At 40.0% G+C, this 27,762-nt stretch overlaps 1 long non-coding RNA gene and 1 other non-coding gene across 2 annotated transcripts in view; both read left to right on the plus strand.

The window, feature by feature from the left end:
* Positions 1–485: 485 nt before the first annotated feature.
* The window catches only part of LOC135105935 (uncharacterized), a 58,729-nt gene continuing 31,452 nt past the window's right edge, over positions 486–27,762 (plus strand). The window contains exon 1 of the long non-coding RNA XR_010271060.1: positions 486–826. This is a non-coding gene — a long non-coding RNA (uncharacterized LOC135105935). The remainder of the gene's footprint in view (positions 827–27,762) is intronic.
* Trnal-caa (transfer RNA leucine (anticodon CAA)) lies at positions 2,553–2,667 on the plus strand. Its single transcript has 2 exons — positions 2,553–2,590; positions 2,623–2,667. It is a non-coding gene; the product is annotated as a tRNA-Leu (tRNA).

Below are 27,762 nucleotides of genomic sequence, written 5' to 3' on the forward strand. Positions count from 1 at the left end.
CCCTTCGTTTTACCCTCCAGCGCTCACAATAAAAAAAAAATAACATTGGTTTATCTTTTTTCAGCATGTTTTCATGATTTCCCCGTTAGTTGTGAATGCATTGAGAGCGCTGCGCCTCTCTACAAGCCTCACTGCTCCCCTGGGCGTAACGCTGCGTGCTCTAATTCCCCTTCCGCGTAATGTAAACGAAATAATAGTAGCGTGTAATATTCACATTTCAATTACCCAAGTTTCCCTTATTTGGATCCATTTTCTTTGATACCTTATGGCCGCTCGGAGCACAAAATAATGACAGCGATAGTAATAAACTGAACTCACTCCGTGTAATTACAGATGCTTGGGATAATTTACAGTAAACATGAACTGTAGACGTTTTATTAGATGAGAAATATATGCAAGGTGAGGAAATATCATGACACATAACAAGGAACTCGTTTGCTTCGCGGAGTATAGACACTTGCACTAGTCCAGCAAACAATCGTGGACTACGTATTCCTCCGCAGATGGTGTCTTGCGCCGCCGCCGTGAGTACAACGATCAGAAACACTTCTGTGTCCACCCCGGCTACTTTCATAAGGCTCTAGATTGAGGTTACATGGGTTTTTAAGTGTGTATTTACTGCTTTAGTGATAGATTAACGAGATTTATACATCATCATCAGGAAACACTCTTGAGAACCCGATTGATCGTCTCTCAGGCCTTTGAAAGCAATCGTGATGGGAGGGCAGAGTGTTTGAGTGTGTACGTGCGCTCGTCAGTGGATGTCCCGCTGCCTGGGATGTGATAATCCTGCCCTGAACCTCGACGCCGGGGAGTCAAAGCCTGGGTGAGTATATTGTCTCTAAATATTTATACCTGGCTGCATCTTGTCATGAGTTATATATCCAGAGAGAGAGAGAGAGAGAGAGAGAGAGAGAGAGAGTTAAACTAGTCATGGATTGGTTGCGCGTGTGGGCTGGTGCGCGGTGAGGTTAGCCCCCTGCTTGCCTTAAGTCGCCGCGCACACTCAAACTACTTGTTCACTACTTCATGTTAATTGTATTTTTTTTGTTTATTTCACCTCGTCTGTTATTATTACTTGTGCCATGACTACCTCTACTGCTATCATCGTTTATCTACTATAACATGTTACTGCTGTAGATAGTACCGCCACTATCACTCCCGTCATTACCGCCTGTTACTAACGCTACCTCCACCTCCATCATTACCTGCATTACAGCCCCCCCCCAAACCACCTTCACCATTAATAGTTACCGTTAAGGGCACCACCGCCACTGTTTTTCTTCCTACTCCTGCTGCTGCTTCTACAACAACAACAATAAACAAAACAACAACAACAACTACTACTACTAGTAATACTACTACTACTATTAAGACCATCAATACTATAACAAGTCATCATCAAAATTAACCGTTACAGTTTTTCTTACTATTGGTTGTTTATTTTAAAGTGATAACACTACTACTACTACTACTACTACTACCACTACTACTACCACTACTACCACTACTACTACTACTACTACTACTACTACTACTACTACTACTAGTAGTACTACTACTACTACTAGTAGTACCACTACTACTACTACTACTACTACTACTACTACTACTACTACTACTACTAGTACTACTACTACCACCACCACCTATAGTAAAGAATTACCGGTAAATATTTAGATTTACACCTTAATCCCCCGATTCCCCTAACCTAGCTGGGGGAGCTGCGCCCCCATGGTCTCCTCTAGGCATGGTAATCTAACCTAACCTAGCAGGGGCTGCGCCCCCCTGGACTCCCCTCAGGAATACTAATCTAACCTAACTTAGCCTATACTACAGGATCGGGTCTAGGGAATATTTTGAGGAAGTGCCCGTGTCTGTTTCGAAAACTATGGATTTCCCTTGGAAACTCAGATAGTTTCTTAGAATCCAGTAAGGTATGCAAAAATCACATTGCCAGTGTTGTAAAGTATAATGGTGTAAATGTAAAATAATACCAAATTCCCGCCACTGAAAGAAACCTTTGAAAGAAGTGCAGGTTGAATAAATGTGGTTACACTGGCAGGTTCAGTGTGCAGCTGGAGTCTCTGCTTATCTTCTGTCTCACTTTCTAATAGACACGATGCTCTTTGTATTGTTTAATGCTCTTTAATAATATATACGCTTGTTAGTATAAAAGTGCGTACTTATCTTGGTGGATTCTCTCTCTCTCTCTCTCTCTCTCTCTCTCTCTCTCTCTCTCTCTCTCTCTCTCTCTCTCTCTCTCTCTCTCTCTCTCTCGCTAATCACTCATTATCTCGTTAAAATAATTCTATAACATGGCAGCTTTATAATATTTTAGAGATATAATGAAGAGCTCATCTGTACGTAATTATCTGGCGTATTACATGTCGTTGTTCATGTGGTGCGTGCGCGCGCGCGCACACACACACACACACACACACACACACACACACACACACACACACACACACACACACACACACACACACACACATCTTGAAATTGTATTTCTATTGTATTTGTTATTATATTTGTTCTGTTCAGTATAGGTCAGGATGGCCGAGTGGTCTAAGGCGCCAGACTCAAGGATATCTTCCTTCTGATGGAAGGGCGTGGGCGTTCTGGTCCTCTCTGAGGGCGTGGGTTCGAATCCCACTCCTGACAATTTTTTTAAAATGTAAATTGGGTCGGATTCTAATACATCCGCCCTGCAGACAGACATGACGAGTTCATGCTTTGTAAAGTTAGAATGAAAGAAGAAAAAAAAAAGGGAAAGAAAGAGATAGGAAGGCATTGGGATAGAGAAATGGAAGAGACTCAGTGATGGAGAGGATGCAGATGGAGATATGAATAGAGATGAGAGGTGTGAAGATGCTTTATACAGGGACCACCTTGTTACAGCTTGTTACAGCTTCCCTTGTTTTCTTACGTTCCCCATCTTTAAGAAATTTTATGAGGGTAATGGTGAGAGAGAGAGAGAGAGAGAGAGAGAGAGAGAGAGAGAGAGAGAGAGAGAGAGAGAGAGAGAGAGACCTAACCAACCTCTGAACTATGGTTTCGATGACTCTTAACCAGTGATGCTCTTTTCAATTCCTAGTTGTATCCTAATCGGCAAATCAAATGTGATGTTTTACACGGAGTTTTTTTCGTCCCCTGATGATGAAACCACTGAATGATAAGCGACGTGTGGGAGGCGTTGAACTCCTTAATGCGTGCGCGCGCGTGTGTGTGTGTGTGTGTGTGTGTGTGTGTGTGTGTGTGTGTATTACCAGATTTTAGGGTTAATTGTGATACTAGTAGTAGTAGTAGTAGTAGTAGTAGTACCACCACCACCACCACCACCAGCAGTAGCAGCAATAGTAGTAGTAGTGACGATAATTATTGTAGTGATAGTAGATGCTCATGATGATGATAACTGATAATAACGCAAATTATACTACTACCACCACCACCACTACTACTACTACTACTACTACTACTACTACTACTACTACTACTACTACTACTACTACTACTACTACTGGTTCTACTTCTACTACTAATACTACCACCACCACCACCACCGTTTGTGGTAGTTTACCGTTTGTACATACTCGTATATTCCACTTTGCCTTCAGACACGTTTGCCTTACTTTCGGGCCCGCTAACTTGTGGGGGGCTGCGTCTAACGAGGACCCTCTCCCCCGGGTGTGTGTGTGTGTGTGTGTGTGTGTGTGTGTGTGGTGTGTGTGTGGTGTATGTGTGGGCGTACTATATCGACCCCAGGGGAAATGCCACTAGCAGTTGAGAATATCTAATGTCAGCCGGAAATTGCTTGCGAAATAGAGTGGAGAAAATGTTGCATGCGTTTTATCTAGTATTTTTATTTATCTAATTATTAATGTTTTTATTCCATTACTTCTTATCTTAAAGTTTATGCGCAGTTCTTCTTGTCTTTGTTTTTCTCCCCGTTGTTGCGTCACTGGATATTTGAATGTTCTCTTTAATTAATGATGTTTCAGTGTAGTTACGCATGATGGATGTCTTCAATAGTTACGTGAGACAATGGGATGGCTGTATTATTGTACATTAGCTTCAATATTTATGTAAAGTCGTGGCCAGAAGTCTTGTAACCTGATGCCCTCTCTCTCTTTGTGTTTAACGTTTTCCGTCAGTCTCGCGTCCTCCGATCTCCTTGGAACCTCATTTCTCAGGTTTTGAAAGGTGACAGGCAGCGCATCGGAGGACTTACGGTTGAGACGAAACGGTTAAATTAGTGGAAATTTATGCGGCACTTTAACAAACTTTGGCCGTGACTGTATTTTAGCTCAGATGACTTTTATTACTATTATTATTATTATTATTATTATTATTATTGTTGTTGTTGGTAGTAGTAGTAGTAGTATAGTATAGTGTAATTATGCAAAACGGTCGTGCGTCAGTTTCAATATAGTCAATGCAATCCAGGAGTACTTATCATTTAACGTGAGATGCATTCATGTATTTAACGAGTGGCGCGTGCTGCCTTCTCATGCTGGGGGTTCCTGCAGCAGCCCGAGCCTAGTGGTTAATTGGGTTGTATTTCCACGTCTTGTCCATGATTTTGTGTGTGTATGTGCTGTTTCTCGTGGGTGGAAGTACTTTGTTGTTATTTTCTTCTTTCTCTCCTCCTCCTTCCTCCTCCCATGCATAACAATTTCTGAAGGTGAAAGTCCTTCGGGTTTAGTTTACATGAGTCTCGTAGAGAGTATTAGGAGCATTTACTGGTCTATTGTTGGTGCCGAGATGCCGCGGGGTGTTTGTGGATGTGAAATTCTGCATTCATCTTCAGTTCACCACTTAATATTCCATTTGTAATGAATAATGTGTGTGTGTGTGTGTGTGTGTGTGTGTATCACTGACATTTAATATTCCAGTCTTACACGGTTATTATTACAGGTATATACCATGTAATACCTTTTAATATTCTAGTCTCAAGCGATCATCAGTCCGGGTGTATACCTCTGCCTTGCCTGGTGCGGTGATGTGACGAGGAGTGCGATGTGTGAAGGGTGGGGGCGGGGAGGGATCTGCATTTCACGACACTCTGCACAAAGATTACTGAAAAAAAAAAAATAAATAGCCAGATAAAAAAACAAAATAAAGTCGTGACTGATATGAAATTAACACTTGTGTGAAATTCATAATTTGTGTGAAGCGTGTCCTGCGCGGCGAGAGACTGCTACTCGACACCTTTTGATAAATCAGGTGTTTGATATTCTGATTGGCTTGAACTGACTAATGACATCATGCACTTTGCTTTCTGATATTCTTTTTAATTCACAAACGAATGTAACAACACCGTCAGCACGCTCGCCTTATAGATAGATAAATAGATAAGTGGATAGATAAATTGATAGGTAGATTAAGTTTATTGACCACAGTTAAGAGTCACATAATACATTAGATAACCGTGTGGATATAACTTAGATAATATAGATATTAAACTAGATACCGTATATGTAAAATTATCAAATGTGTCGTGCACAAACAACTTAATACACTAACTACGAGTAAAATAAGCTACTGACGGTTCCCTCTTTCTTTAATTATAAATACTGCCTGAGAAAGTCTTGAATTGCTTTACATACAAGCCGCTTGGTGGCGACTGAAGTCAGGAAACAGTAAACTATCGAGATGAATGGGAACTATAATGAGGGACATAATTCACTAACTACGTACACCTTATTCAGTAGTTAGAGAAACTCACACATGGGCGTATCTGTTACAAGGCCACGAGGTCACACATAAATTAAGCCTGAAGGCCACGGCGGCAAATAACAAGCTAACCAGAGAGATACATCACCCATTACTCTCCCTCTGGCGGTAAATTTTGGAATCATGCAGGAAGCGCGTCACATACCGGATAGATTTATTAGAGGACTCGAGTGGTTCCTGTTGCTTGGTCGGTGTCGAGAGGCTGGCCACGGGAGGGGGAGGGAAGAGGGTTATGGGCCAGGGTGGGGTGGGTCAGGTGGTGTGTGGCGACCAACTTACTTAATTAGGTCTGGTGCTCAGATCTTCGGGCAGGAGCTTAGTGACCAAGCCCGGATTCAGCGGAGGGGGAAGGGATGAAGGTCGCGTTCCAGGTTGGCAGGGGGATCTGGTTCTGTCTCGGCAGGGTGACGGGGGACAGGGGGACAAAGGGACAGAGATACAAGAGGAGTGTATTCAGTTTTACAGCCAGTGCACGTGTAAAAATTGCCAATTAGGGTGTACTTATTGTTAGTTGGAGCTTTGTTGATGCTGTGGTGCCGTCGCCAGGGCCCCGGTGTTGCCCTAGGTAAATACGAGTATACGAGCAACGGAATATTACTCGCAGCTCGCCTCGGACAATCTAATGAGAATGATGTTTTTCTGACAAGGACTTTTAAAACAGCCATGTGCTCGAGGATTTTAAGTAAAGTTCCGTTTTAACATTTTGATTTTAGAGAAGACGCTTGGTCCGGTGAGCTTTGTTACAGCACAACAAATAGTCAAGTTGTATGCCCGGACTCAGAAACCCTTTACACTCTCGCCACGTCTGTTTTCAAAGGTCATAGAGATAATTACCTGGGTTGCTAATAATATAGAAATCTCGTCAGTCTCTCAGTATAACAATTAAAAACATCTTAAAAACTCGGCCTTTGAAAGTAGTGGAGGTGCGGCCACAAGTGTTTCGGAATTTGGTTCTAAGTCGCCCAGCCTGACTCGCAGCTGCACTCCCGTCTGCCTCGCCTCAACGCAGACAACGCTAGCTTTTTAATGTAGATATGTTAAATGCTTATGTTGCGTAATGCATTTTTAGTAGTACCGTGTATTGTATCGTATAATGTGACAGGAAGGCTTGATAAGGTTACGTAATTAAGAGAACGTGCGAAATGTCGTTGAAATGATTTTACAAAAGTTTCACATCTCAACATTTTTTTAGGCTTAGGTATATAATTAGAAACACATTAGTCTGTTGGTGGAGAAGAAAAAAAACTTTGTTGATAAAATAAGTACAAAAAAAGTCTTCTACTGTACACACATTGAAAACATACGAAATACGAAGAATAGTTTCACGTTATATAAATCTAAACAACTTAATCGTCCTTAAAGAAAACCTCGATAATGAAAAAGTCCTCTTAACATATCAAAACCTACGATACATACGATTTACGCACAACTGTTTCGCATCTCAACAATTTTTTTTTCTTTGCTTCATATACGAATTAAAACAATCGTCCTTGTAAAAATATCGTCGTTGATAAAGAAGTATGGAAGTATAAAAGTCTTCTACGAACATTAAAACATACGACACAAGCACCGTACACTTGGTTACATGTTCGTGTATTTTACGTGCAGCGAGGGGTGGCGCGTGGAGGCTTCATGGCAAGCAGTGAAGCTTTGAGCGGAGGTTCACTTAGTGGTTGGCGACGCGGGCTTCGAAACTCACGTGGTGGCGGTATTGGGGATCAGAACTTACCTCCTTCCGGTACAATAACAAGCTCTAAGTTACTAGGTATGCCCCCCCACTCCCCCTCTACATCCACTTTAGAGCGTCGCGGATCCCGCCCCTCCACGAACCTTCCTCCTTATAAAACTTCCAGAAATTTATCCCCGGCTTATTTGCGCAGGACACACACACACACGCACTCACTCTCTCTCTCTCTCTCTCTCTCTCTCTCTCTCTCTCTCTCTCTCTCTCTCTCTCTCTCTCTCTCTCTTCCTCGTCTTTTCCAGCCGGACGATAATGACAGTAATTATCATTATAATGGAAATACTTAAAAATATAATAATAATAATAATAATAATAATAATAATAATAATAATAATATAATAATAATAATAATGAATAATAATGACTATATTAATAGTTATTATGATATTAAAAAGTAATGACTAATGATAATGGCAGTAATGTCAGTGATAATAGTAACAATTATAATAATAATAATAATAGTAATAATAATAATAGTAATAATAACTGTTATTAAGAATAACAAATGAATGCACAAGTAATTGATCTCAACTGTTCCCGTCACATGCAATAAGTGTCACGCTGCTACACTTTCATTTGCAGTTATTATGAAACACTGTGAAACATTCATCATTTCATCATGTTGTAAATGTTTTTACACACACACACACACACACACACACACACACACACACACACACACACACACACACACACACACACGCGTCTCATTCACCTGATATACATTCCCACACCTGGCGTAGTACTCACCTTATCATAACAGTTTTTTTTTTTTTTCCACAAATTTCGAACAAAATAACTGAAGCAAGGGGGCATACTCGTGAAATTGTTCTGTGCTGCGTTTCAAGGTTCCAAGTTAAGATATGACTCAGAGAATGAATAACTAAATGCTTTCCTGCGTGTGAGGTGAAGGGAAGGATTTGTAATGGTTTGTAATAATACAGACGTAAACTTAACCTCAAGCCCTTCCGCGGATTTGCCAGAAAGACGCTTTGCTTCCTCTTCATTACGTGTCTCTGTGATGGTGGACGTTAGCGGGTTCAGACTGGAGCAGGAAGCGGTAGACACACACACACACACACACACACACACACACACACACACACACACACACACACACACACACACACACACACACACACACACACACATAGCAGGAAGTAGAGAGCATCGAGGGCAGATCTGATAGCATTCCGGTCAAGTATTTGGTGAGGCAGGCATTGAGTCTGTATCATTCATCATCCCGTTCTCTTTTGTGGTGTAAACTGTAACACTTGGAGACTCGTGGAGGTGTTTTGCAGCTTGTGAGGGGAAGGGGAAAGGTGTCGTTGTTGATTTGATTCATATTCCTGACGGGCTAGTGAAGAAATGACTACTTGTGGGTGGTGGAGGAAGGAAGATGCAAACTGACAACACTTATTTCCCTGTTAATTTTTCTTGTTTTTACCTGTTATGCTCTCTCTCTCTCTCTCTCTCTCTCTCTCTCTCTCTCTCTCTCTCTCTCTCTCTCTCTCTCTCTCTCTCTCTCTCTCTCTCTCTCTCTCTCTCTCTCTCTCTCTGTCCACTTGTCTCAGCTATACTCTTTTTTTTTCTAATTTCTTCCCGGATATTTGCGACAAAGATTTAATATATATTTTTTTCCATGCCTTTAAACTCGAAATTGCTTTCCATTAAGTGTCTCATTAGGACTTTTAGGAATTATGCACAATTACAGACCGTGTGTACCAGTTCGGGAATTTAATTTTTTTTTTTTTTAATCCCCTCCTCCCCAATCTCCCATCCCTTCGTGCCCCCATCCCCACCCCCACCATCGTGAATTCATGCAACATTTAGCGAGTGGAGCCTCATTCATATTTATAAAGAGGATAATGTTGGAGAATGTACATATAATATCAAATTCCAGGGGAGTCATTCATTACACGTGGAATGAATATATTAAAACAAGGAAAACGTCAATGCCAGGCTGATGTTTCTGTTAAGGCTGATTTTTTTTTTTTTTACCTCAATTTAGTCGTGTTTTTTTTTTAAGTTATTTCGATGAGTAATTAATTTAGAATGAGCTTATTATATCGTTTTATGTTCTGTTTTTTTTTTATTATTAATGCTGGGAGAAATATATACACGACTTTGTAAGGAGGTTTTTTTACGTTTTATTTTTTATCTATTTATATTTTCGTTTAATGTTGGTAACAGAGTGGCTAACTGGACTGCTTACGACTCTGCTCCTTCCCTTCCCTTCCCTTTCCTTCCCTTCCCTTCCTTTACTTTTCCCCTTCCTTTTCTTCCCTTTCTTTCTTTTCTTTACTTAGACTTCTTATTCTTAACCAACAGTACCCACAAAAAAATAGCAGGGCCTTCCTATTTCAAACCCTTATTTAACTTGAACACAACCAGAAATACTCTCTAATCTTTACAGTGACTCGTTAAAATCGCCACTTACTTTCTTCTCTCTCTCAAGGAAACAAGAAAACACGTGAGCGTCTTAATAGGTTGTTAAAGATTTTCCAAAAGCCCCGTTTAAAAAAAGTTTGCGCTTCGTTATTTTCTTCGGAACGGTCTCCTGCGAATGTCCTGAGGGAGGCACGGGTGGGGGAGAGGGAGAAGGAGAGGGCGCGGGAGAGGGAGGCAGAGAAACACAGGAGGCAAGAGAGAGAGAGAGAGAGAGAGAGAGAGAGAGAGAGAGAGAGAGAGAGAGAATGGTAGGAAAAAAGGAATAAACCGGAGAAAGGGGAGGTGAAAAAGGTTGAAAAGGGAGATTAAAGGTATAAGGGACAGGAAAAAAAAAATTGTTGATAAGGATAGATACGAAGGAGCGATCATAGAACACTTGATAGGAGAGGAAGGAAGAGAGGGAAAGGAACAGAAAAGAAAGAAGAAGGGGAATAAAGGGAGGAAGAAAGAAGATAGAGGAATGAAACGTCTAGAAAAAAAAATATGGATGTCGAAGAAACAGTTGGTAAAGAAGAAGAAGGGAAAAGAGAAGGTAAGGGAAGGAGGAAGAGGAACAGAGGTAAGAAGAGAGGGATGATTGAGGGAACAAAGGAAGAAAAATGAAGGTAAAGAAGTATGACGGGGGGAGGAAAATAAAGAGAGGGGAAGGAGAAAGACGAGTAAAGATAAGAGGAAAGGAAGACTAAGAGAGCAAAGGAAGAAGAACGGAAGGAGAAAGAATGGACAAAGAGAAAATGGAATAAAGGTAAGAGGAACAGAAGCACTGGAGAAGGAAAACAAAGAGAAGGAAGGAGAAGGAGAAAGAAGAATAAAAATAAGAGGATAGGGAAGACTAAGAAAGCAAGGGAAGAAAAAAGGGGGGAGAAGGAGGAGGATGGATAAAGGTGAGAAGCGGGAAGACCAGGAAAGGAAAGAGAAGGGAGGTGAAGGAAGAATAGGAATAAAGTTAAGAGGAGAGAAAAAAACCTATCTCTTACTAGTGACACATAGCCAATAGACACTTTCATCCTTGCCTGTATCCCGGTATGCTCTCCCCCGGGACGCCTTACCGTGGGCAGGACCGATCCCTCAGCCCTGCCAGCCTCGCCTCTGTTTCATTCGGTCCTTAACCCCGACCCGACACCATCCATTCCATCCTTTACTGGGTCAAGAGAGGAGTGTTGGGATATGTACGGCCTCAGCTGTTTCAAGAGAGTAGTGTTGGGACTACGAATAAAGTGATCTCTTTGGAAGCTTTTTGCTGTTGTAACTTCATTTTTTTTAATTGGCCTACATTCTGGAGTCCTTTACCGGTTTAGCTTTGTCCAGGGATCTTTTTTTTTCTTTTTTTTTGTCCGTTTTTTTCTTTTTCTTTTTTTTTGTTCTGCCTCCTTTGTGTATAAATGCAAGAAATTTCTGTAGCTCCTTACCATTCTCCACTCTGTTCATATTCTCTCTACTGGTCTCTGTAAGGTTTACTGAAATCCTTTCTTTATTTACTGTGTCTCCCTCCCTCCATTTCCTCGCCACTTCATTTTCACTTCATAGCATCAGTCCTTTATACAGATCCAATATAAGAGTATCCCATCAACTTCTCCTTTTCTTATTGACCTATACTCCAGTACTTTATCCCATCTTGGTACTTTCTTTCCTTTCTTCATCATCTGACCCATTCCAAGTGTACATGTCCCATTCCTTGTCACCCTAAACCTAACCTAACCTAACCTAACCTAACCCAAGCTTAACCTAACCTAACCTAAACCTAACCTAACCTAACCTAACAACGTAACCGTACGTAATCTAACCTAACGTGCCGTAACGTAACGTAACCTAACCTAACCGAACTTAATCTTACCTCACCTAAACTCTCTTCGTACTAATCTTGAGTAAACTTCCCCCTCCCTAAATCTTCTTCCTACTATTTTCTTTACCCAGACTCAAAAAAGAAAAAGAGCATCACCCCCTTTACACAACTAATGAAGCTTCTCATTAACTTCTCCTTTATTAACCTCATTTCTCACTCACCTCCTATCACACACTATATCTATATCAGTTACACTCTCTTTCTCTCTCCCTCGCTATAGCACCTTTCTTCTCTGGTCCCAAAGGCTCTGTTCCCCGCGAGACCCTTTCCCATGTGACACTGCCCGGACAACTTGCCCAAGAGAGCCACTAAATCACTGGAGTTTATATTACTTGTTGTTTTCCTTGTCGCGTTTGTACCGTTGTGTAGCAATTGGCGCGGTAGCAGCAGGAGCAGGAGGGAAGAGGAGGAGGAGAAAAACAGATAAAATATAAAAAAAAGAAAATAAGAAAGGAAAAGGGAGAGAAAGGTAATGAAAACGAATAATAGACAGAAATTTGAAGAGGAAGAGGAAGAAGAGATAGAGAAGAAATAAAGTAAATAAAAAAGAAAAAATGAAAGGAAAAGGGAAATAAAAGTAATACTAATAGATAGAAGTTTGAGGTGGAGGAGGAGATAAAGGAGAATAAACAAAGTAGAGTAATGAGGGGAGATAAAAGGAAAGGAAAAGGGAGAAAGGTAGTGATAAAGGACAATAGATAGAGAAATTAGAGGTGAAAGGGGAGGAAGAACAAACAGTGATAAAAGAGAACAAAGTAGAACAACGAAAAGAGATGATGTAAGAGAAGAGAAAGAAGAATAATGATAAAGAACAACGTAAAGGTAAATTAGCATAAGAAAAGGGAGAAAATAGAAGGACAGTAGAAAGAGAACGAGAATTAGAGATTAAGAAGAGTAGAAAGATAACAAGAAGCAGAGATAGAGAAGAATAATGATAAATAGAGAGAGATAATGGAGAAAATAAACAGTGAGCCAGAAATAGAGATAAAGCATAAAAGCAGAGAGAGAGAGAGAGAGAGAGAGAGAGAGAGAGAGAGAGAGAGAGAGAGAGAGAGAGAGAGAGAGAGAATTTTCTGAACTACGTATTAATCGTCATCTTCGCGTCCCCTTCCTGAGACTTGCCATCTTCTGTCTTTCCTTATCATATTTTCTCTTTTGTCTTCTATTCTTTCTCTTGCGTTTTTCTTCCCCTTTACCCTTTAGTGTCATCTTCTGCGTAGTTGTTGCGATTTCTTTATATATTCTTTTCTTGTTGTTGTTGTTCGTGTGTTTGTTGTTCTTGGGTTTTGTTCTTGTTCTTATTCTTCTTGTTCTTGTTTTCCTGTTCTTCTTGATCTTGTTCTTAAAGAAAACACTGAATAAAGGAAGCAAAATTGCAAAAAAAAAAAAAAATGAAGGGATAATGAAAGGAGAAAGGTAGGAAGAGAGAGAGAGAGAGAGAGAGAGAGAGAGAGAGAGAGAGAGAGAGAGAGAGAGAGAGAGAGAGAGAGAGAGAGAGAGAGAGAGAGAGAATATACGTATGTGCTCAAACAAACAAAAGATGATACGAAGGAATGAAAATAGAACAAACAATGATAAAGAATGCTAGTAAAGGGAAGGAAGATGAAAAAGGAAGGAAGAGGAAGAAAGGAAGGAGGAGGAGGAGGAGGAGGAGGGACTGGGGAAGAGAAATGCCTGAGGGACAAACCAACGTGAGGATGGATGTGCGCGTGGGAAGGAGGAGGTGGACTAAAGGAAAATAACGAATGCAATACAGGTAGAATGGAGAGGAGGTAAAGATAGATAGGAAAAAGATGAGGGAGGGAGAGAAACATAGATCTGTGTGGAAGGGAGACTGAAGGGAAGGATGAAGGGATGGAAGGAAGACTGCAGGGAAGAATGGAAGGGAGATTGGTTATAACAGAAAGGGGGAAGGGATGAAAATTGCAAGGAAAAGGGAGAGATAAAAGGGAGATAGAATGTTATAGAATGTTAAGTGTTTGTAAAAAGAAGATGGAATGCTATAGTATGTTCGGTGTTTGGCTGCTGCTGATACACACACACACACACACACACACACACACACACACACACACACACACACTAGTACAATATTTGTCTGACGAAAGTAAACACATTATGCTTTACTTTTGTAATGAAGCATTTTTAGTCGCAGTTTTTTTGCTACCTCCTCCTGTTGTTGTTGTTGTTGTTGTTGTTGAAATGTTTGTCACTTGTTCGACCACTTGTATAGTTTTCCTTGGATTTGATGAGGGATATTAATGCTCGTGTAATGGCGGGGATTTATCCGACATGCCACTGACTGTAAATCTTTATGAACCAATCTGAACAAAACCCAGCTTACGGAAAGGATAGGAAACGATGGGGGAGGAGGGGAAAAATGTGCTTCTTTCCTTTGTATGGTTTTAGTGATTGAGTATTATGACAGAGAAGACGTGTGTGTGTGTGTGTGTGTGTGTGTGTGTGTGTGTGTGTGTAATTGTTAAGTAAGCGTGTGTTTTGTATACTTGATGATCTTAGTGGCAATTACTATGTACATACCAAACAAAGCATTTCACGTTGCTGAAAATTTCACCAGAACAACTGTGTACTAACCAGGTAGCATTACTCGATTGTATTATTATTACCAACATGTCAGACGCAGTAATTGGATCAGATGCGATTCCCTGTCCAATATCCGATCACGATTCTATTTCTGATATTATAAATTAGCGTAAGCCCAAACACCAACCTGTTGTTATGATAAAACGCCAACACACGGACACTCCCCAAATTACGAAATTAATTCCCAGTTATATTCTGCAATGTGGCGCGTAATGAAGCAGTACAACCCAAGGCGTGTCCGTGACGCTGCCAGGGATGTGTGTGTAGCGATGTGATGCTGTGTGTGTAGCGATGTGATGCTGTGTGTGTAGCGATGTGAGGCTGTGTGTGTAGCGATGTGAGGCTGTGTGTGTAGCGATGTGATGCTGTGTGTGTAGCGATGTACTCGTATTCTTTTCATGTTTTATTTTACCGTCCTCCAAGATTCAGAGAGAGAGAAAGAGAGAGAGAGATGGTAGGTTATATATATATATATATATATATATATATATATATATATATATATATATATATATATATATATATATATATATATATATATATATATATATATATATATATATATATATATATATATATATATATATATATATATATATATGAGAGAGAGAGAGAGAATTTCGCATCATGGTGGAAATGGAAAGCCTTCCTTTCATTCAAAAGAAGAAAGATTTATGTAACGTATTATTTGATTTAAACACGGAGTGGAATATGATTGGTAATTGGGGTCAGTTTAGTGTCAAAATTTTATCCCCTGGTTCGAAAGCGAGTAATTTCGGGTTGTGTTCGCCTGCCGCCACCTGTGTTGTGTAGGTTCGTGTCACGACCTTACTGGCCGGGTACAGTCAGGGCCAAGGACCTTCAGGACTCCGCCGAGAGGGTTCCTTGAGGCTTACAGTGGCAAGGGGGGAGAACTTCAGGCATCCACCGAGCGGTCCTCGCCATCCCTGGCCAGCTGCGCCTCGCTGACCCCAACCGTGTCTGTAGTGCATGTTATAAGGCAGTTCGACGAGACGACACTGCTGATATTTTTTTCAGTGGAAGTGATGGGGTTCGAAACCATGCGCCTAAAGTCTTCAAATTTCAAAGACCCGTACTCTAACCACTGGGCCACGGGGACAGCACCCTCTTGTGGGACAAAAGATGTATTTGAACACACCACCGAAGACGGGCGCCCAACTCCTACCACGTCTCACCGAAAGCTTATCGGAAGAACTACACTATTGTGTGTTTTCTTTGTTTATAGTCCTTATTGGTTAGAGATGAACACTGCCTGGGCTAATATGACTAATAACGTACTTGGGACTGCTATATCAATGCAACAATAACAACAACAACAACAATAACAAGACCAATAATAATCTGCACAATTGTATGATGATACCACATCAAGACTATACAGACGAATCGCTTTACTAGACTACAAAGTGTAGAGTGGCAGGGTTAGTGCTCCTGTCATTAGTATTGGGTTAAAGGGCGAAAAGAAGTTACATAATTATATATATCCCTTAATTAATTGTTTTCTTTTTTGACTGGGCTCAGTGTGTGTGTGTAATGCATGACATTTTCAGTATACATTCGGTAATCTAAATTTAACAGTACTAAAAAGACTATTAGTAAATACAAAATGTAAATAACTTATACAACAATATGGGAAGACAACACAAACGGTGAGGCTGTGTGGCGGTTGGTTTGTGACGGTTGTCTTGAGATTCTGTGTGGGATTCGAAGAGGTGGCGCTGCTGTCTTGTGAGATGCGTTTGATGTTGGCTGAAGAAAGGAAGTATAATAAATAATTTAGTCTCACCAAGCTGTATATGAATATTGAATGAAGTACAGGCAAATATATTGTTGTGTTCTTCCTTTTTTTTGTAAGGATTAATGCTGGTGCGGAATTTGAGTAACTTTTTTTTTTCTAATAGTTTGTACTACTGTTATGTAAGATCGTTCCCACTACGAATACCGCGATCTTTTAAGAATAACTTGCTGTACTCGTAGTGGTGCAGGAGTGCCTGCCTTGACATTTCGTCTAGGGCACATCCGTCACTCATGGGAAGGTACGATTTTAAAGGAAATCGAACATAGGGAGGTTGGTATTCAGGGAACCATTCTGGATCCAAGCGACAAGGATCAATAATTATAATAGAAGGATCTTTTATCATATTAATGTGAAAGGAATGCTGCATTATTCACCATACCGACGATATTCACCATATTCTATGTATTGATGTTAATAATTGACCTGAATCAATACACAATGGGAACAAATAAGCGTATTCCAGACTTCTGTTAATTCTTTTATGAGCGCATATGAGTTTTTCCCTTTAAGTTCTTGTTTGTCGTGTGCTAGCATCCTTACACGTATAAAAGAAACATTTTTAATAGGCTTTTAATAAGAATGGTCTCTTAATGAGCGCCAGGAATATCCTTAGTTTTTAAGTGCTGGAGTTCTGATATCCACAATGCCTAATAACGTTGTAAGTAAGTTAATGAATGCCTTTGTTCAGCTTAACAAGAGCGGTAAAAAACTTAGATTTTTTTGATAGATATACACTACGTTTACACACTTACTGTAAGCCACGCTGATAATGGGATAGCTTTTTGTGGCACTTGAAAGGTTACACAGCTGAGATAAGTTTTAAAAGTTACACACACACACACACACACACACACACACACACACACACACACACACACACACACACACACACACACACACACACACACACATTTTGTTACATTTTGTTACCTAAAAATCTCTCACGTAAAGATATTAACTTTTCTCTTTAATATTCCTTATGATATTATAACCTTTGCAACTTGCCTTCATGTTCCCTGATGACAAAAAGGACAATGTACATGCTTAACATATTGCATTGCGTTGCATGGAGTAAATGTTTATGATGTAAAATAATGTGTCGAGGAATAAAGTGTAAGAAGAGAAATTTTTCCTCACAGCTATCCCTGACAACACCTAACACAGTATTTTTAGTCTTCCTGTCACGAGTATGCAACACACTTGTCATCAGATTTTGGATAACCCTCGACTACACTCTTTGGGGACTGGCAACTTCAGTAGACTTTTTATTGTATTTTTTTATAGCCTTTTATTGTCCTAAGCCAGAGTTCCCTTACATAGAAAAAAAAAAAAAAAGTCTACAGGGCCAGTCTCACTCCGCTGCCTCTCGCATGTGTCGCTCTCACTTTCCTTCCCTCGAGATCAAACCAAACAGTTGAACACGGTAAGGAAGTTAAGCAAAGTTAAGCGAAGTTGTTTACGTTATTAGAACTTGCAGAAGAGAGAATAATATAAGATGTGCTAAGATAGGATAGAAGATTTTACTACTGTCCAATACCAACACACTTAGATAAGAAGAATATTTTTATGATTTTTTTTTTTTTCCCTCATACTCGTTGTTGTCCGTGCTGAGCCATATTTTCTAACTCTGTTCATGAAGTGCATTCTTTGGCGCATTTTATTGTTATATGAGCATCACATAGTTTTCTCCTGGTATTTTAGGTTTTTGTGCTTCATGTTATTGTTGGTATTTTAATTTTCCTCGTATTTTGTTGTATTTTCATATTCTTAGCAATTTTTTTTTTGTATTTTTATTTTCGCTTCCTTTTATTTAATTAATGTTTTTTTACATGTTTTCGTTCTCATAATTCGTGGTTTTTCGTATTTCCAGTTTCGTAATTCGTTTTCATTTTAGCTTTTTCATTTTCGTAGTTCATGTTCTTTTTCGTATCTTCGTTTTCGTAAACGATGTTCTATTTTATATTTTCACTTTCATGGGTCATGTTCTTTTCTTACTTTCACTTCGGTAATTCTTAGCTGGAGTAAGAGATACACCTTTGACGGAACTTTGAGCTGAGGGAGTAAACATGACACTACAGACAGATTCCACAGAGTCATTTCAGTACACTTTTTCTGGCAAAGGTCACTAAGCGGTGCGTGAGTGGCGGCGTGTCAGAGGCGAGTGACCTCCTGCCTAGCGATGCACCTTTATATGCTCATGTTAGTAATTTGACACTCAGTGATAAAAACTTCACCTGATGATCAAAAAGTGAGCTTCAATCGCCTGTACTCCTCTTCTCCCCTCCCTCCCTTCCCGTCCTCTTCCTTCACTTCCTCTCCCCCAATATCAAAGTACAACAACCCCAGTAAGTCACTTTTACTGAATCCAACGCCAAAAGCAAGTTTAAATGAGCACATGTATGAGAAATGTTCCGCTTGAAATAAATTATTCAGCCTGTCCAACTATTTGTCAGGTACAAATGTGTGTGTGTGTGTGTGTGTGTGCTTGCGTGCGTTCGTCTGTGTGTGTGTGTGAGCGCGTGTCACTATTTCTTATTCATGTTTCTCCGCCTCACTTGTAGCTTGGTGCTTGCCCTCTCCCTCTTTATCGTTATTGTCCTTTTTGTTCTTTTCCTTATTCTCTTCTTCGTTCTTGTTTTAGTTTTATCCTCGTCTTTTTTCGCCCTCTCTCTCCTTATCCTCGTCTGCCTCATCCTCTTCCTTATATTCATACGAGTATTCCTCGATCTTGTTCTCGTACTCCCTCTCGTCCTCTTCCTCTTCGTCGTCTTCCTCCTCTTCCTTGTTCTCGCTCTCTACCTCCTCCTCTTCCTCCTCATTCCCGTTCTCGTTCATGTTCTCTTCCTTCCCCTCGTCCTCCTCCTTCACTATACAACAAAATCGCATGTGGTAGCAAGAGTAGCAGTGCAGTGCCGCTTCTGTTGGAATAAAGCGTCTTGGAGAAGGAGTGCGAAGTTTGTAAGAGAGAATTTGGGTATTGCTTATCCTCCGCGTAGGTGTTGGGAAGAAAGAAGCTTGAACTGATGTGGTCCAGGAATTGCAAAGTTTATAATTGGAAGTTACGGTATTGATATTCTCTTCGGCGTGGTTGAATTGTTTGAAAGGAGAGAGAAAAAAAAAGGATAGTCTTTGAAGTATAAAAAAAGGCGAGTGAGATAAAAAGCAGAACTTCATAGCAAGTTTGGATATGAACGGCGGTATTGGAATGACTGCACACACGCACACACTGAGAGTCTCTGGAATTTACACTTTTTTTTTTTTTCTGGGGAACCTGTGAACTTTGTGTTGTGAAAAGCGTGTCTTTCATCTGCACCAGCAGAGAATACTTGGAGTTGCAGGGACGCGTGACATTGACTGATGGCTATAGATTGATAGATAAATACCTGTGTGGATAGACTGACTGCCTGACTTATAGATAGATTGATTGATTAAATGATTACTTATTGATATGTAGATAAGTAGGGTAAATGAATAGATTGATTGACTTATTGATTTATAGATTATAGGTAGAATAGATGAATAGAACTTGTGGTCGATTGATAATAGTACAAATAGATAGACAGATAGATAGATAGAGATAAAGGTATAAAATGACTGACATGGATTGTAGATATAATATATATATATATATATATATATATATATATATATATATATATATATATATATATATATATATATATATATATATATATATATATATATATATATATATATATATATATATATATATATATATATATATATATATATATATATATATATATATATATATATATATATATATATATATATATATATATATATATATATATATATATATATATATATATATATATATATATATATATATATATATATATATATATATATATATATATATATATATATATATATAAATATATATATATATATATATATATATATATATATATATATATATATGGATATATATATATATATATATATATATATATATATATATATATATATATATATATATATATATATATATATATATATATATATATATATATATATATATATATATATATATATATATATATATATATATATATATAATTTATTTATTTACTTATTTTATTTTTCTTTTTTTTTACGTGTGAAGGAGATTGTATTTATTTACTTATTTTTTTTTTTTTTTTTTACGTGTGAAGGAGATTGGTCAAGGGCATGTACGTAAAATGCATTAAATAGGAATATGAAAAATCCAGCACATCACGCCGCCCCTTTGAGGATCAGGAGCAAAGGAATGTAAATGAGTGGCCAATCTAATTCAGTATTTATTTATCCGTGTATCTCTCTCTCTCTCTCTCTCTCTCTCTCTCTCTCTCTCTCTCTCTCTCTCTCTCTCTCTCTCTCTCTCTCTCTCTCTCTCTCTCTCTCTATTATACAGATAAAGATGGGGAGATACACGAATAAATAAATACTGAATTAGATTGGCCACTCATTTAGATTCCTTTGCTCCTGATCCTCAAAGGGGCGGCGTGATGTGCTGGATTTTTCATATTCCTATTTAATGCATTTTACATACATGCCCTTGACCAATCTCCTTCACACGTAAAAAAAAAAAAAAAAAGATAAAATGATAAATAAAAAAAAAGTGATAGACATATTTTAACTGTGCAGGAAATTAATATATCGCCATATTACTTTCTGTGTCTGGCACTTTCATCATTTCCATTAACTAAGTAGTTAATTAACGAACCATTTAACAGATTTTACTCACTAAATTAACTGAATTTCTATAGTATAATAACTTTATAATTAACGCAACTAATTAACAAAGTAATTAACTGAATAACTAACTGACTGATCACTAACTATCTACCTACTAACTACTAACTCTAATTAACTAATTAACAAACTAACTAACGTATTAAACTACAAACTCAACTCACTAATTTTCATTGCTAACAAATGGATCATAAAACGTTAAAAATAATGCTGTAATAACAACAACAACAACAACACTAACAAAAAAGGCCTTTGTAATATTATCAGTATTAACAAAGTGGCGAGAAGATACTTTTGTTTCTTCAACTGGAGAGCCGTAAAACATTCATATTAATAGCATTGCAGAAGGGAGTGCTATGTTGTGTTATTCATTTTACTTTTGTGTTCACTGACTTTCACTCAGAAGCTTAAGGAGGAAACAGTATTGCTTTGATGTACTGATGAAAACTGCAGGTGATAAAAAATTTCTTGTGTAGCTTGGTGTTGCATGTACTGATGTGGTGGTGATGTCCAATATATCGACTTGACTTGTAGTATTGACGAGAGGCACATCGCAAAAAAAAAAGAAAAAAAAAAGATGGGATTGGAGGGAGAAACTGGTGAATGATTTTATTTCCGATTTCTTTTTTTTTTTTTTTGTGGGTGGGGGAGGGAGTGGCCACTCCTCTGCATTTCAACTTTGGGTGGCGAAAATTTGCATTGCTTACCTTGACGTTTTTCGGTTTAATTCTTTTTCTTTTTCTGTATTTCTCTCTCTCTCTCTCTCTCTCTCTCTCTCTCTCTCTCTCTCTCTCTCTCTCTCTCTCTCTCTCTCTCTCTCTCTCTCTCTCTCTCTCTCTCTCTCTCTCTCTCTCTCTCTGCACCTCTTTTTTTTTTTTTCCCCTCTAACTTCTGTTGAAGCATTTTGTATGAAGTGCCATTGATTGTGGTCCTCTGTCTCCCCCCTATCCCCCTCTGCTTACACACACACACACACACACACACACACACCACCATCACCATCACCACCACCACCAGTACCATCACCACCTACGTACAAATGCTTCCTGAATTCATTGTACTACCATTCATGAAACCCAGATAGACCTCGACTTCATAATGTGCGTCTGAGAGAGAGAGAGAGAGAGAGAGAGAGAGAGAGAGAGAGAGAGAGAGAGAGAGAGAGAGAGAGAGAGAGAGAGAGAGAGAGAGAGAGAGAGAGAGAGAGAGAGAGAGAGAGAGAGAGAGAGAGAGAGAGAGAGGTGAATCTGATAAGACAGACAGACAAACCAAGAGGAGCATGCCAGTATTATTAATGTAACCCGGTCAGCTATTGATGTCTCCCCTGCAGGCACCACCCACTCTTCCTTCCACCAACCCACTCACCCTCCCACCCACCCACTGCTGCTGCTGCCGCCTCCGTCGCCTTCAGCCTTCCCTCTAATTGGCAGCGATAATTGGCTGCTTCACTCTTGGTCACTCTCAGTCAACAGGGAGTCAGGAACGCAGAAGGGCGAGGATTGAGACAGGGCGGGTGTGGGAGTTGAAAGACGGCCCTGAGTTCACGCGAGAATCGAGCGTTCTTAGTTCACTTGGTCCACGTGATAAAGGAGCACTAAGGAGGAAAATATATTGTAGACTTATTGGTTCGTGTATGGTGTATCGTGGTAGCTTCTCTAGTACTGTGATGTTAGATGTGCTGGGTGTACTGGAGTGCGGATGTGTTGTACGTACCTTAATGTTATGTAGTTGTTTGATGAGGTATAGTTATGTAGATTGCTAGGTGGATAGGATATATAGATAGACAGGTAGATAAGTAAGTAGACAGGTAGAGGGATTCATGAATTGACAGATAGGTACATAGATGAATAGGTAGGCAGGGAGAGAGGTATTTAGATGAATAGATAGGTAGGGGGAGAGAGAGAGAGAGAGAGAGAGAGAGAGAGAGAGAGAGAGAGAGAGAGAGAGAGAGAGAGAGAGAGAGAGAGAGAGAGAGAGAGAGAGAGAGAGAGAGAGAGAGAGAGAGAGAGAGAGAGAGAGAGAGAGAGAGAGAGAGAGAGAGAGAGAGAGAGAGAGAGAGAGAGAGAGATTTATGTAACGTATTATTTGATTTAAACACGGAGTGGAATATGATTGGTAATTGGGACCAGTTTAGTGTCAAAATTTTATCCCCTGGTTCGAAAGCGAGTAATTTCGGGTTGTGTTCGCCTGCCGCCACCTGTGTTGTGTAGGTTCGTGTCAGGACCTTAATGGCCGGGTACAGTCAGAGTCAAGGACCTTCAGGACTCCGCCGAGAGGGTTCCTTGAGGCTTACAGTGGCAAGGGGGGAGGACTTCAGGCATCCACCGAGCGGTCCTCGCCATCCCTGGCCAGCTGCGCCTCGCTGACCCCAACCGTGTCTGTAGTGCTTGTTGTAAGGCAGTTCGACGAGACGACACTGCTGATATTTTTTTCAGTGGAAGTGATGGGGTTCGAAACCATGCGCCTAAAGTCTTCAAATTTCAAAGACCCGTACTCTAACCACTGGGCCACGGGGACAGCACCCTCTTATGGGACAAAAGATGTATTTGAACACACCACCGAAGACAGGCGCCCAACTCCTACCACGTCTCACCGAAAGCTTATCGGAAGAACTACACTATTGTGTGTTTCCTTTGTTTATTGATGGACATGAACCCTGCCGAGGCTAATGTGATCAATAAGGTACTTGAGAATCCTATATCAAAACAACAACAACAACAACAATAATAATCTGCACAACTGTGTGATGATACCACATCAAGACTATGCAGATGAATCCCTTTACTAGATTGCAAACTGTAGTGTAGCAGGGTTAGTGTTCCTGTCATTTCATATTGGGTTAAAGAATGAAAAGAAATACATAATTATATATATCCCTTAATTATTTGTTGTTCCCTTTTTGACTGAAACCACATTTGTAGCTACTGCTGTGGGCGCAGTGATATTTCAGCATTTGTTACAAGGGATGTTAAGATATTAAAAAAAAAAAAGAAGTAAATGTGAAGCTTTAAAGATAATATTTCTACCTTTTTTTTACTCAAAATCAAGTACAGAATACGTATAGTGATATAGTCGTGCGGTTACGAGAGAGAGAGAGAGAGAGAGAGAGAGAGAGAGAGAGAGAGAGAGAGAGAGAGAGAGAGAGAGAGAGAGAGAGAGAGAGAGAGAGAGAGAGAGAGAGAGAGAGAGAGAGAGAGAGAGAGAGAAATGAGCTACTTGTGTAAAAAACTGAAGTACCTCATCGAAAATAAATTAAAACAGTGAAACAGAAATAAACTTGAATTATTACACTGGACTTCTACGATATAAGATAGTCTTAAATATGTAGCGCGTGCACCGAGAATTACCAGAGACTTTTATTCGTTTTCTCCATTCGAGTGTGTCTATTTACTGCAATTAATAAAAGAAATATTTACCGAAAAATTTGTCTAGTATGATTTATAGCGGCAATGAGAACTGTTTGTCCGATAATTACATTGGACTAACGAACCGTTTTAATCACACTGACAGACCTCTTTACCTGCCCGCCACGGAAAAGGTTGTGCTTCTTCATTTTTTTTTTTGTGTTTTTTTTTTTTTTTGTGTGTTGTGTGTGTGTGTGTATGTGTTGTGTTTGTGGTTGTGTGTGTGTGTGTATTTGTCTCTGCCTGCCTGCCTGCCTGCCTGCCTGCCTCTCAGTCTCTCTCTCTCTCCCTCTCCTCGCCACATCTATTTGGCCACTGTCGCATTTCCTTCCCCCACCTAATGACTCTATTCCACATCCACCTCACCTATATGGCGCGTCTCACCTGTCCTTGCAGCTCACTTCTGCACGTCACACTGCGTCGCTTCTCACCCTTCGTTACCTTCCCCTCACGAGTTTCCCTCATCCAGCTCATCTCGTTCACAAACCACCAACCAGCTTTCCATTTCCTGCCTTTTCTGCTCATTTTTCCCCTCAGGTGTGGAAGTCCCGAGAGGTGAGTTTGCGCACCCTCCAACACGGACCTTCACCTTTATCTCATTCGCTATTCTCGTCCAGACGGGAGCGGCAGCACTTCCTTCCGTCTAGTATTGCTCTTTCATGGACCTGAGTATTCATTTCGTGTCATGTGTGTGTGTGTGTGTGTGTGTGTGTGTGTGTGTGAGAGAGTTTTGTCCGGTTGGATCTGTCTGTTTGTCTGTTTCTCTTCTTATGTATTCAATCTCTCTCTCTCTCTCTCTCTCTCTCTCTCTCTCTCTCTCTCTCTCTCTCTCTCTCTCTCTCTCTCTCTCTCTCTCTCTCTCTCTCTCTCTCTCTCTCTCTCCCGTTTGGTTTCATTGCATTCTGTCGATGTTGAGTCGTGTCACATTTAAGCAATTTCTTCCTTCTCCCCATTACTCCTTCCTTCCTTCCTTACTTACTTACTTCCTTCTTTCCTTCTTCCTTTCCTTCCTTCCTTCCTTCCTTTCAGTTTTTTCTTTCTCTTTATTTGTTCGTTTGTCATTTTTTCCGTCCTTCCTTCGTTCCTTCGTTCCTTCCTTCCTTCCTCCGTTTCGTTTTTCTTCCCTTTCTTTCTTCATTTGCTTGTTTAATTTTTCTTCCTTAATTCTTCCTTCATTTGTTTGTTTTCCTTCCTTTTTCGTTTGTTTCTTTCTCCCTTTCCTTTTTCTTTTCCGTGCTGCCTCTCCCTCTCACATTCTCTCCTCCTCTCACTATCTTCCTTCCCTCCCTCCGTCCTTCCTTCTGTTATATCAATCCTTTTCGCTCTTTCTCCCTCCTCCTCATCTTTCCTCCTTCCTTTCTTCTTCCTTCCCACATTGAAACCTGACTCCGAAATATTCCTGCGGGTTATTTGAAGGCGCCGTTATTTTTAGATAGTTTCGTGAATGTCAGTGTGAATGTGATGTGTGTGTTCTTTTCTCGATTGTGTCACTCATCGGCGCTGCATTCATCTTGTCTATGCAGGAGCTCTCTCTCTCTCTCTCTCTCTCTCTCTCTCTCTCTGGTTCAATCAAGCAGGTGCCTTCCTCAGGTGTACTCGTGGACGTCTTCATGTTTGAAAAATGTGTTTACAACCATCAAGAGTTTCTCTCTCTCTCTCTCTCTCTCTCTCTCTCTCTCTCTCTCTCTCTCTCTCTCTCTCTCTCTCTCTCTCTCTCTCTCTCTCTCTCTCTCTCTGCTGGTCTCCTGATTAAATTTGGATACGGTGACTCAAGATTAGATTTGGCAGTGAAGGAAGTGAGCGAAACTGACGGAGACAAGAACAGCGCGGTAGATTCTGGGAAGGTCGGGAATTTTGGTGGAAGATGACGATGATTGAGGGAATAACATGCAGGCAATAATTATGCGATCAGGTATCAGTGATTGGTAAGTGATAGACGAGAGGGAGCGAGAGAGGGAGAGTGGAGAAAAAGGTTATGTTACGGAATACTGCAAGATTCATTTTATCACTGGAAGTTCTTGAGGATATTATTAAGTTTGTTAGGTAAGAGTCCTGAGGGATGGAGGGAGAGAAGATGAAGGGTGTAGGGGTGTGTGTGTGTGTGTGTGTGTGTGTGTGTGTGTGTGTGTGTGTGTGTGTGTGTGTGTGTGTGTTGGCTTGCGGCAAGACGCGGTGATGTGTTAAGTAATTAGGTGTGTTGAGATGATCTGAAGTGGCGACTTTTTACTTCTTTTGGTACAGTGAAGAAAAAGTGTGATCGAGTTATATGAAGTAATATCAAGACTTTGGGGGGAACTAAATTGGCTGCACCTTCTGTTTCTTCTTGGTGGCACTGTGATGATTTTATTTATATTTATTTATCAGTTTTTGTACTTTTCTTTGCGGGTTTTTTACTTGGCTAGACTGTTCGACGTACAGGTTTTATATTGTTGGTATTTTCTATTTCTTTTTATGTACATTATTGAAAAAAGACTTGCATTATCATTGTGTATTTGATTCTCATCTGGGAATGTCGTAATTAATATGTAGGATTAGAATTTGATACAATGAAGCGAAAGTAGCGTGATGGAGGGTGTGAGTGGGTGTGATCAAGGCCCGCATTCATAAGCACCGTTGCCTCACTAAGGGGCTGAATTCAGGAGCCACAGAGGTGATCATTCAGATTCTCATGGGTGTTTTTGATATTGGTGATAAAAAAGATCCTTTGCTCATCTGTCACTATAATCACCGAAAGCACTTGAAATAAGTCTAGTTTTCCTTGACTACTTCATCTCTTCCATTTTCTTAAATATGTTAAAATTTCCCGCCTATCTATACCTCTTTTAAGTATTGTCACCTTCTTCATTCATCACTACTAATTATATTGTGAACCTCTTCTATCCATAATTTCCTATCGTTTTTATTCACGGTGGACATGCGGAGCCCAGCGATACTTGGACACCTAGCTTCCGCCACTGCCTGTTGAATGTAAGGTTTTCGTGATGAAGCCATTAAGAATACAAAGCTGTGACCCAGTGGCGTGTGACGATCTGTGGTGGCGTGCGACGAGACTGCATGGCGTGTGAATGATATTTTATTTATGTAAGAGAGGAATCTAGCACAGGGAAACAAAGTGTTACGAAAAAAAGGCCTGCTGAAGGTGGGAATCTGTAAAAGTATATAGTGGCATGTACAGTGATGGTCATAAGTTCCAAAATCCCACACGCTTTACCTCTTTCTTTAACATTTTCCCTCAACTCAACGCTAAGTCTTCCAATCCCTGACAGTCTCCTTACAATTCCTGACAGCTGAGAGAGTCTAAGTGTGACAAAGGACTAAATGTTGAGGAAAAACCCTAAACACGGTGGGAGTGAGTGCTGCAGAATACAGGACTCGTGGCTTCGAGTGTACAAGATACTGC

The sequence above is a fragment of the Scylla paramamosain genome, chromosome 12, assembly GCF_035594125.1.
Source record: "Scylla paramamosain isolate STU-SP2022 chromosome 12, ASM3559412v1, whole genome shotgun sequence".
Lineage (NCBI taxonomy): Eukaryota > Metazoa > Arthropoda > Malacostraca > Decapoda > Portunidae > Scylla > Scylla paramamosain.